Raw genomic sequence first — 11,622 nt, forward strand, 5'->3', positions numbered from 1 at the left:
AAAAAAGGGGGAATATCATCCTCACTAAGGAAACAAGAAAAACCAGAAAAAAAGAAAAAAGAAAAGAGAAACAACTAACCTAGCACTAGACAACTAACATACCAATAACTAGCACCAAACAAAGAGCGAAGTCATTTCGTTACACTGCTTCACTCCTCCCAAAAAAAACAATAAAATTCTTAAAAATCCTTTAAATATAAAATCAAAATCTAACTGTTCTATCGAATTACTAATACTAACTTTCCTTTCCAACTCACGAAACTCAACTTGTATAAAAATCCTAGAATAATGATAGTTATAATTTTACATAGCTTTAATCGATTCACTGTATGAATGAATGAATGTGTAAAATCCTAGGTTAGAAAATTAATATTAGAGTTAAAATATACGTATGGGGTAAAGGTATGGGAAATTAACTCAGTGAAATTAGATTAATGTCTTTATTTAATTAATAGCATCTGCCTCTGCGCAACTGTACACTCGTACGATATATTCGAGATAGACTCACCACTAGCTACCATACGAGATGGATACGCATGGATCATTGATGGGCACTTCACACTTATTCATACCATTGACCTGCAACGATATGACTTGGCAACAACCAGACTAGGGCAAACACTAGAAACGCCTACTGCAACAAAATCATAGACAGAGGTACTATCATTCCAATTAAACAGAATCCGCACACACTTGAGCGAACTGAGGGGACATAAATCCCAAAGAGCAAGATGATCAATTAACTGGATTAGGTTTGCCTGGAAGTGGATCGCTGGCTCACCTGATACCACCGACTGGGACGAAGTCCTTCGCAACGAAAATGTCGTCTAGGAAAATAATTAACAGCAATACAAGGTAAACAATGCCATTTTCAAAAAGACTAATAAATTATTGCAGAAGCTAAGTGGAATCGTGACCATCACGAACAATGTCCTTGATCGAAGGCACCTGGAAAATTTAGAGCAAGAAATCCAGAACAGAATAACCATTTTAAAGGAAGATGTTAACGAGCTAATCCGCGCCTGCCAGATGGCTAAAGCTGGCATTATTAACAGCAACCTTTTGAGCAAAGAAGAAGTCAACCACCTTGCTAGTGAAATCGACGTCCTCCCATACAGCAACGCTATCGAAGCCACAGAGTATGGCAAGCCATCGATCTACACCAACAGCACGCTCCTTTTGTATGTACTATCCTTGCCTAAGATCACTGATGCCAGATTTAATCACCTAATCACAAGGGCAAACATCCAAGGAGGTCACCGTATAGATTTGCGATACAGGTCAACCCTGACCAACAAATAATTATCTTCTGCTATGGTCTGCGACCGGAAATCTCTTGACTTATTACCAGAAACTGTTTGTCTGGCACGCCTTGTCAAAGGCGGACACACAAGTTGTACCTACTCAACATACAACGAATCCACGGTAGAAGTTATCAAAGAGGGCACGATATTCCTTGATAACTTTATGGGTACAGTAAGATCAGGTAAAAGTTTAATTTATCTAAACGGTTCTTATATTCTTCAGAAGGACAACGAGACCATTTGTTGCGGGGGGAATGTGGCGCCCAGGTCATGGGGCGCGATCGCACGCAAATAAAAAAGAGATAAAAGAAAGAGTTAGAAACGAGTAGTCACAAATTTATTCACTTTATAAACAATGGGATTGAAGTGTTATCTGTATGAGATAGGATAATTAATTCACAAACCACTTCGAACTTCCAAATTACAAAATGATGAGTTGTAAATATTAATAATATGATAACCGCAAATTGTTGGCTAAATTACAGTTCAAAATCGAAATATTGGTGGCTGATTGCCAGACAATTACCAAGTGCAAATTCTAATGTTAAAATCGCAATTATTAAAAAGAATCACAATAGCAAAGTGCGATTATAGCGTAAATTATATGCACAAACTATGAAAAGATACGTAATGTGATAACTCACCTATGAGATAACTGCTGGCTCGTTGACGTTCCAAAATAGAAAGAAGGATCAAAACCGCGAACAAGTCCGCGGCACCTGCCGATAGCTAACTTTCGTTGAGTTTTTCCCTTCAAGGTTAGCTTTCGGCTGGTGTTAGCCGTTACCGGTAATAATAATAAATAAATAACTAATGTGCGTGTTAGGGTGGTCCGAAATATTTAGGCTGGTGGCCTAAACATGCCGGCCCCCTTGCGGCGAGCAACTTGAAACTCGGTGAGTACGCCAGCAACCTTCCCAAGGCGAGATAAACTAAATAAATTTAAAAAAATATGATACGTATGTATAGTAGGATCGTAAGTACGATCTCCGGCGGACATCCGTGCTCGCAGTAATGCAGCCCCGCTGAACTGTGAATGAAAAAGAAAAGCGTTAGTATTCAAGTACGTGGGGTTGCTTGGTTTAAAATGCACCTTGTGGTATAATTAAAGTTTTTTATAGTGGGTGGGCTCCAGACACGACAAGGCCGAAAATTGTGGCTTGGGTGAGGAGCCCGCCGACAGTTGACGTGGGTGTGCCTCCGACCATAATACTGGCGTAGATGTCGGCGCCCAAAGTGAGCAACACTGGGGACGATCGGTAAAATGTCGGATCGGCCAGCTTCATGAACTGGAATGGGGCCGCTACCGACGGGTCCAGATTTGCCGTGGGGTTTAACCTGGCATAGTTCGATATTACGGTGGCTTGGGTCGTGATCTTTCCCGCTACCCCATACTTCCCTCGAAGAACGACGGTGCACCTCGAAAGACGTGCGGTATTGTTACGCTCCAGGTGTAGATCCTTGCACAGATTGGCATCGATAATGCTGGTGGGAGCGCAGGCATCTAATTGGGCGCGGACCAGGTGTAAACGGCCTCCTGCCTCAATTCGGACTATGGCTGTCGGCGCGATGGCGATCAATGCTCGAGTTATCGTCGGTGCCGCTAAATTGTCCCGGAGTCTACCACTCCTGAAGCCAGTGGGGGTTTGTTGTTGCCTCACGAGAGCTCGATGGTTGTTGCGCATCTTATTAGGGGCCGCCCTCCCAGTGAACTGTCGTGACGAGACGGTTCCGCGTCGTCACGCTGGTTACCAGTAGGGCGGTGCGATGGGCGGAAAGGACGTGTCTCCGCGCCATCCCCGATTTGTAAGCGCGCGAAAGCGCCGTGCATAGGCGAGCGGTTCTCGTGTCTCTCATGACGTAATGGGGGCCGGAAACGCGGCGTTTCTAAGCTGCCCGATTGGGCTACCTCTGCTGCATTTGCCAGCCTCTCTTCTTCCTCTTCTTCCTCGACTTGCTGGGCCCATGATTTAGTTTTCTCCGTGACATGGATGGAGAGGACCCCGTCCGAGCTCGCATCGTCGTCGTTGTGCTTGCTTTGAGGTGGCGACGGCTGATCCTCGTCCATGTGTAGCGTCGTGTGATGTGGTTCACTGCAACGTCGGCATCGGTCTTGGCTGGGGCAGATTTCCAGGCGGTGGAACGGGGATAGGCAGTTGGGACAATAGCGGTGAATGAGTATTGCACGTAGTCGCTCCTCAGACGACATACCACGGTAAATTGGGCACAATCGCACTCCGTGCGGTTTGGTGCACAGACGGCAAGCGATGGTGAACGCATTTGGGCGTGCCTCGGTCTTGGAGCGTTTGAATGCAAATCCAGGCATGTCTGGAAATGGTAGCCTTTAGTAATATCGCTGCGTAGGTTGGTTGGGTGGCTAATTGCCGGAGACCCGGGGTCGATTCTGGCTGACCTATTGGTTGGCGTACTCGGGATAAGGGGTACATGTGGGGTGCATAACCTTATTAGGTTATTCTGCCTACACATTGACGTGTAGTGGTTGGACCCACTATGAGGTTTGGTAAACTTTCATTGAGATACGCCTAAGCGTATCTTTAATTTTGAAAATCTTTTCATCGGAATGGAAATTCTGATGTTGAAACAATCGATAGTAAAATTAAGTATTATTAAATATAGACTTAGGACAAACTATATTTTTTGGTGTTTACCTAAAGCAGGCAATACGCGGTAATATCCGGTATATCACGGTAAACCAGTGTGTTGTCACGGCTCCTTGTAATTGCCCTACAAAAATTTGGTCACAAAACTTGCCCACGCCCATGCACATGTGACTGTGAATATAACCTATGAATGACTGTAAAATGACTAGTCAAATGACGTCGTGCAGATAAAATGTGCGCCAGATGTAAAGAGGCCTTTATTCGCTGTCTGGGAACACTCTATGTGTTGATTTGGGCCATGTTGTGTGAGAATCACAAATTGTGGTGTGTTTGTTGATTCCAACACAACCCTGGCGGGAATAGCCTACACTAACGTGTGTGGCAATTTGTAGAGCTGTCAGCTGTTAACTCTTCCAATCGTTGGAATGAGACCGCTGTGCGGTGCTGCCCATTGCAATGTAATGATACATAATGGTCATGTCATGAAAGTATTTAGGGACAGCTTGCGTCTGAGTCCTGACGCGACATTAAATTTAAAGTCTGTTCTAAAAAGTTTAATTTCTCCCTTGTTTGTAACATCGAAAGCATAGATGACACTACTTTATTCCTGCTGGGATTTCAAGCAAAAAAGGGACTGACGAAAGTCTGTCGAAACTTCAATACAAAAAAAAAGCTATTTCTGTCATGAAAGCGAGACCACTATTGAGTGTGACATGTTTAAAATGTAAAACACAAACAAAATCATGCACAGATAAACCGCGAAAATTATTTCGGTCTCGAGTGGTTAACCCCCCTTTTTTTCCAAGCAGGCTGATTTTGATTGTGTTTTTATGCCCAAATTTTCAAACTAAAAACTTTTTTCAAAAAAAAAGAAAGAAGCAAAAAGACGGCCGAATGTCAGAAAAACTATCGAAATACAACCTGGCGCGTGTGTTTTCAGTGAAACCAAGCTGTATCTTCAGGGTTTTCGTTAGTTGATTTTTTGTTCGGTTACTAACACTCGAGTTTGTTGGATCCCGCGGATCCGAGTTGTGATACTCTTTGGATCGCGCGCAATGTGCTTACACGTAAGAACCGAAAAAAAAAACAAATGTCATCGAGTGGCAACCTTGTTTCGTTCATTCAAAATGTCATTCATTCATGGAAATGAGTATAGAGACATTTTGAATGAATTTTCACTATGAAGAAAACTGGTGATGGGTAAGTATGAGTATCGTTCCCTTTTTTGATAATTTTATAAATTTACTAATCTTTTATTCTTTTATTTCATTTCGTTTCAGCTCGGACGAGTATTTTTAGGAAGATGCAATTTGCATAAGACAATGCATTTATAGCCGTGTAACGTGTGTTGCAAACGACTCTAATATATAATATCGATTTCACGCGTATTAATGGCAGTGTCATGCAACTGCACACAAGCAAACTCACATGCATTCAATTAAAGGAAGAAAATTACAAAGGTTCCACAGTAGAGCAGGAACTTCAAGGTTCTACGTGCAACCGTTACTTCCCGACAAGCCACCAAAAAGGTGGGCAGCTCGAATGAAGAAAGACATTTTAGAAGGCCAATACTTCCACACGAAATGAGGCGCACCAATAATTCAGTAACACTCAACAGCAATGGTTGCTTTCTTCTTCGGCTGTTTTCGTAGTAATATGTTGAACAAAGTGGACAGGTGTTTGACACATAAAAGTGGCGTCAGTCATATGGAGCCCCATCCTGATATATTTCTAATGACTTTAATATTAACAAAGCCAGCAAGAATCAATCGGCGACAAATAATGCGACAAAACTTGGCTCCGACTTGGCGTGCCTTTAGAGTTGCCTTATTATCCTGAAACTTTAATATATTTGCCCAAATATCATGCGAGTTGACATTTGCAATTGGAGAGCGTAGCGGATCAATTTACATGTTTAACAGCTTGTCCACAATGGGTAGAAAATGATGTGGATAACGCAAGCAACTCAAGGCGGATAATAAAGTAAAATATTTTTTTTTTTTTGCAATCGGCACAGAAAATCTATCGTGGGGTTTGCGCGCTTTAGTGGAACGTGAACAGAAATTGTATCGAGATATCCTGTTACTGCCACGCATAACAGAAAGTTTTGAAAATTTAACAGAAAAAGTTTTGCATTCTATCGAAGCATTAACAAATAATTATCAATTTAGTTATTTCCTTAAAGTTGACAATGATACCTACGTAAAGTTGGATTTATTGTTGGATGAATAGATTTCGTATGATCGTAAATTGACCCGAAAAAGCAACGAATATAAAGGGCAAACATTACCCGCTCTCTATTGGGGTTACTTTAATGGCAAAGCTTATGTTCAAACAAAAGGAAAATGGCGTGATCCCAAATTATCATTTATCAACACATTCTTTAACATATGCACAAAGCGGAGGATATTTGATATCGAGACATATTTGTGATCATATTGCTGGAAATGCGCAATCGCTTGCCGTTTATGAAGATGTTTCATTGGGTTTATGGATTGCGCCACTACCTTATGTTTATCGTAAACATGCTCCACGCTTCGATGCTTCATATAGACCACGCAAATGACGTTATCATTTAGTAAAGCATAAGGTGGACGAAAATGATATGCAACAGTGGTACGATGGCAGTGTTTGTATAAAAGGGAGAGATTCTGATGAGAAGGAAACACCAGCGGAATATCTTTATGATTGGTCGAAACCCGCTAGTAAATGCTGTGATACAGGCGTACTTGCGCATTGGTAACGAAAAATAGCATAAATATAAAGTAATAATAAACATGTTTGCGCAGATCTACTTTCTGAAGTAAAACTATATAAATTTATCTTAATGCATTTATATTGCATATTGGTACGAAACTCACAAAACTCAAAATATCTACGAAAATTATTTAATCATGCTACATGGAGCGATGTGGCCAAGTGGAATTTCATCGATTTAAAAGGTGATCCTACAAGGGTGTTGCAGTTATGACCTGGAAGCAATTTATTAGCATATAATTGTCACCCCCTAGCTTCAGACTGCAGTAAAATGTTAAGTATATTTTGATCAAGTCCTTTGAGCAGAGAAAACAAGCGGGGATAGCTACATTTAGAAAATAAACTTGGAGTATGATCGAATGACATGTACTACTTATATGACCTACATATAAAGCGAACACCGTAGTAAACATTACAAACAATCGCGCCATAACTCTTAAATCCGAACAAAAATTAAACTTTGTCTCATTAGAGCCCGAAATAATGGTTTAAAGTCATATGTTAGCCTTTAAGGAAAACCCATTTTTCATCCTTAGTGAATACAAAAACTTATAACAAAATTAAAATAAATAAATTATATTGATATTTACAATCCAAAAAACAAATTGTGGCCAGTTACGAATGTATAGCTATATATAGGGAGTGTTATTCAAGATAGCTTTATAACAATTTTTGGGTTGCGAGGGGAGGACCTTTGCAAACTTATCCTTTGAACGTTGATTCACCTGTATAGTAATGGAAATATCTTCCAATAAAATTTTCGAAGGACTCGGGAAGTTGCTTCCAAATTGTTATACTGTAAATAACAGTGTATTTATTTATAACTTGACCAATTGACAAGTTTATTTCATTTTAGTGTCTACTATTCTTGCAACTGACTGGCGTACGCAATTTCGACGTCGCTTGAGATTGACTGATAATGAACGACGTGGCGATTCCTTGTTGAGATTGAAGCAGTAAAACATTACGGCGCTGAGTCATACGAATTTGGAGAATAGCGTAAAGCGATTATCAAGCGTCAGGTAACTTATAAAAGAAAATTCTTTAAATAAATTTCGTAACAACTTGATTGAAATTAATTGAGTCCAATTCTGGTTGGGCGACCGACACCGATATTCGACATGATTCAATTACTAGGTTTGTTCTCAAATGCTGATGGACCTTTGACAAGGAAAAGGTACCAGTAGTCGTATATTAGTAGTGACAATAAATTTGTAAACGCCAACAGGGCTCGGGGGAAATACGCAATTCTCCGCTAAATCCTGCTATGGGAATTTTTTTCTTTTGATAGGGTGATTTCGAACTAGCGGCCGACATGGGGTGATACTCTAATCAGCCGCAGACAATAAAGACTATGGCTTATTGGCTTATGTCGTTATATTCCGGCCTCGACCTTGACAGAAAAGTTAAGCTTTTGTGCGGTCCTGTTACACAGGGCGTATGTACCTTTTTATTCTGATATCTCGGAAAGCTCTTTCCCGTTTATGTATTCATCGTAGTTTTGAAGATAAAACGCTAATGTAGAACATTCGGAACACGTTCGTCTGATACCACCTCACGAGGTCCGAATGTGCTCAATGAGTGCATTTCGTTATGGCATATCCATTGTTTACTAATGACATTTTTACGCGAATCGATTTAATAGTCGAGTATTGACGTGGAGCGATGTATGTTAAATTAGTTTAGGTTTCGTATGTGCATAGGTGTCCGTACTGTTCGTGAGATTACTTATGTTCATCCACACTAATAGATCATGGCATAGTTAAGAAATTCATCAAAAATCAAAGAACGGTTCTAATCAATCATGCAGTTCAGTACTTGTCAGGTATTCGTTAACTGAACGCTTTGTATTTCTACTACTAACTTCTGTTGGCCGAGGGCGTATATGTTCTGTGGCAGATAGTAGATCTGCGGTAGGGTTCGGTTGGCCTCGTTCGAGGTGAACGAGAGCGGGGTTAAGCAGTTTGTTGGCCTCGTTCGGGGTGAACGAGAGCTGAGTTAAGCGGGTTGTTGGCCTCGTTCGGGGTGAACGAGAGCTGGGTTAAGCGGTTTGTTGGCCTCGTTCGGGGTGAACGAGAGCTGGGTTAAGCGGGTTGTTGAACGAGTAGAAGTTACAGATCTTCCACATCCTCACTGGAGGGTGGTAGTAGGACCAATTTCGTGATTGGTCTGGTGGTTTGTCCCCTTGCCGTATCCAGTTCGACGACTCGAACTCGGTTATCGGGGCCATAATGAAGGTTGGCTATCCGACCTAGTCTCCATTCGTTAGGGGGCAGATTATCCTCCTTAATGACGACTAGGTCTCCCTGTTTAAGGTTTGATTGTGGATGCTTCCACTTAACGCGCTTCTGCAATTCGGTGAGATATTCCGTTTTCCACCGTTTGCAGAAGGTTTGATGCAGCGCCTTAAGTTTTTCCCATCGATTGACGAGTGATGCGCGATTCTCGCTGACGTCGATCTCGGGTGGCGCTAGTAGGTGGCCTCCCACGAGGAAATGGCCTGGAGTAAGTGGCTCCAAATTAGACGGCTCGTTGGAGGAGGGGCTTAACGGTCGAGAATTGAGACAGGACTTGATTCGACAAAGTAGTGTGCTGAACTCTTCAAGGGTAAATTTGTGATCCAACGCGATCTTCTTGAAGTGGTTCTTGAAGCTTTTGACCCCTGCCTCCCATAGCCCGCCCATGTGAGGAGCCCCTGGTGGTATGAAATGCCATGTCAGGTTTTGGTGACTGTACTTAGATAGAGTTTGGTTGCGAGCGTCCGCCAGGAAAGCTTTGAGTTCTGAGCGGAGAGCTCTGGAGGCTCCGACAAAATTGGTTCCGTTGTCGGAGTAGATGTTCTTTGGACATCCTCGCCGCGCAACAAATCTGTCGAAAGCTGCCAGGAATGCGGCAGTGCTGAGGTCACTAGTGGCTTCCAAGTGAATAGCCTTGGTTGCAAAGCAAACAAAGAGGCAGACGTAACCCTTTGACATGCGGCATCCTCTTCCGCTATAAGATTTGATGTCAAATGGTCCGGCAAAATCTACCCCCGCATTGGTGAAAGCCCGGGAAAAGGTGGTTCGTTCTGAGGGTAGATCTCCCATAAGTTGGGTTTGGGTCCGTTTGCGGAATATTGTGCACGTTTTGCAATTGTGGATTATGGATCGGATCATGTTTTTGACCCGAGGTATCCAATACTGCGTGCGTAGGAGCCGCAGCATTAGTTGGTTTCCACCATGTATGGAAATGGTGTGGACAAACTGGACTAGGAGACGGGTGAGTCGGCAGGCGTAAGGGAGGATTATCGGGTGACGCTCGTCGACGGGAACGTCTCTGGATGCGTTGAGACGACCCCCCACCCGAAGGACATTATCTTCGTCGATAAAGGGGTCTAGAGAGAGAATCTCGCTTTTGGTCGCGATGGGTTTCCTAGTTCTCAGAGAGCTTATTTCTTCGGCATAGTGGTTGGTTTGGGATATCCTGATGAGGCGTCTAGTCGTAGCCTTGATTTCGTCAGGCGAAATCTGGTGCGACTCTGCTTTAAAGGACGTTTTAGTTTTTGGATGGGTTCTATTGGCGAATCTTATAACGTAGGAGATTACCCGCAATGCCCTTGATAGTTCGGAAAACCGATCAAGAATATTCTCGCTATGGTTGATGTTCGTTGCTACATGCACTTGTACGCGTTTTTCTTTGATGTCTGTGTGGTACTCCTGTTCGCCTTGAGATGGCCATCTCGCTTTGCCTTCTTGCAGCCAAGAGGCTCCCTGCCACCACAAACAGTTGTCGACTAGGTCCGTGGCTGGAAGTCCTCTGCTGGCTAAGTCCGCTGGATTTGATGCGGACTCGACATGATGCCATGCTTTCGTTCCTACCTTCTCCACGATTTTTGTCACCCTGTGAGCTACAAATTTTGACCAGGAACACGGGGGTTTTCGAATCCATGCTAGGACGATGGTCGAGTCTGTCCATAGGTGCATGTTGAATGTGCCTAAGTTCAGGTTCTCCATCACAGTTTCCAAAGTTTCTGCCAGCAAGACGGCACAGCATAACTCCAATCGTGGTAATGAAATTGTTTTTACTGGTGCCACACTCGTTTTTGCCATGAGTAGACTAACGTATGTCCTGTCGTTGATCTTAGCTCGCACGTAAACCGTAGCCGCGTAGGCTTTTTCGGACGCGTCACAGAAGCCGTGAATCTCTATATCGTTGGTTGGGGTGAAGTGCACCCACCGAGGTATACGAATCCGGTTAATGGCGGGGTACTCCTGCATAAAGGTTTGCCACCGATCTAGAGTGATTTTGGATACCGGTTCATCCCAATCCGTCCCTTCCAGCCAAATGTTCTGCATTAATATCTTAGCTACGATGATAACTGGAGCAAGCCAGCCTAAAGGGTCGAAGAGTTTGGCGATGGCAGATAGGATCGCCCTTTTTGTTAAGATGTCCTGGTTTTCGATTGGTTTCGCTGTGAAATAGAAATAGTCGGAATGCGCGTTCCAACGGATGCCTAGGGTTTTTACCATGCTCGCGTCCTCGAATTCCAGAAAGTCTTCCGTAAGCCTGTGAGGTTTGGGTATGCCCTGTAGTATCCTACTGCAGTTAGATGTCCACTTTCGCAGAGGGAATCTTGCTGACTTTAATGCAGCTGTGATTTCATCGCGGGCCGCGATTGCTGCCTCGATGCTATGTCCCCCTGCAAGGACGTCATCGACGTACATACTGTTTCGCAAGATGTGCGCTGCGGTTGGCAGAGACGCCTCGACGTCATCAGCAAGTTGATGTAGGGTTCTGATCGCTAGATAGGGGGCACAGTTTACCCCAAAGGTTACCGTGTTGAGCTCAAACACGCTGACAGGGTCCTCTGCTTTGAGTCGAAAAACTATTCTTTGGTATTGGGTTTGATTTTCCTTTACCCAAATTTGCCTGTACATCTTCTCAATGTCGCTATTGAAGAC

General features: G+C 43.2%; 1 pseudogene; it reads left to right on the forward strand.

Annotated features, from left to right (window-relative positions):
- The first annotated feature begins 5,091 nt into the window (after positions 1 to 5,091).
- LOC137251781 (beta-1,3-galactosyltransferase 6-like) lies at positions 5,092 to 7,260 on the forward strand (annotated as a pseudogene).
- The last annotated feature ends 4,362 nt before the right edge of the window (positions 7,261 to 11,622 follow it).

Source organism: Eurosta solidaginis, chromosome 5, assembly GCF_040869045.1.
Source record: "Eurosta solidaginis isolate ZX-2024a chromosome 5, ASM4086904v1, whole genome shotgun sequence".
In the NCBI taxonomy this organism is placed as follows: domain Eukaryota; kingdom Metazoa; phylum Arthropoda; class Insecta; order Diptera; family Tephritidae; genus Eurosta; species Eurosta solidaginis.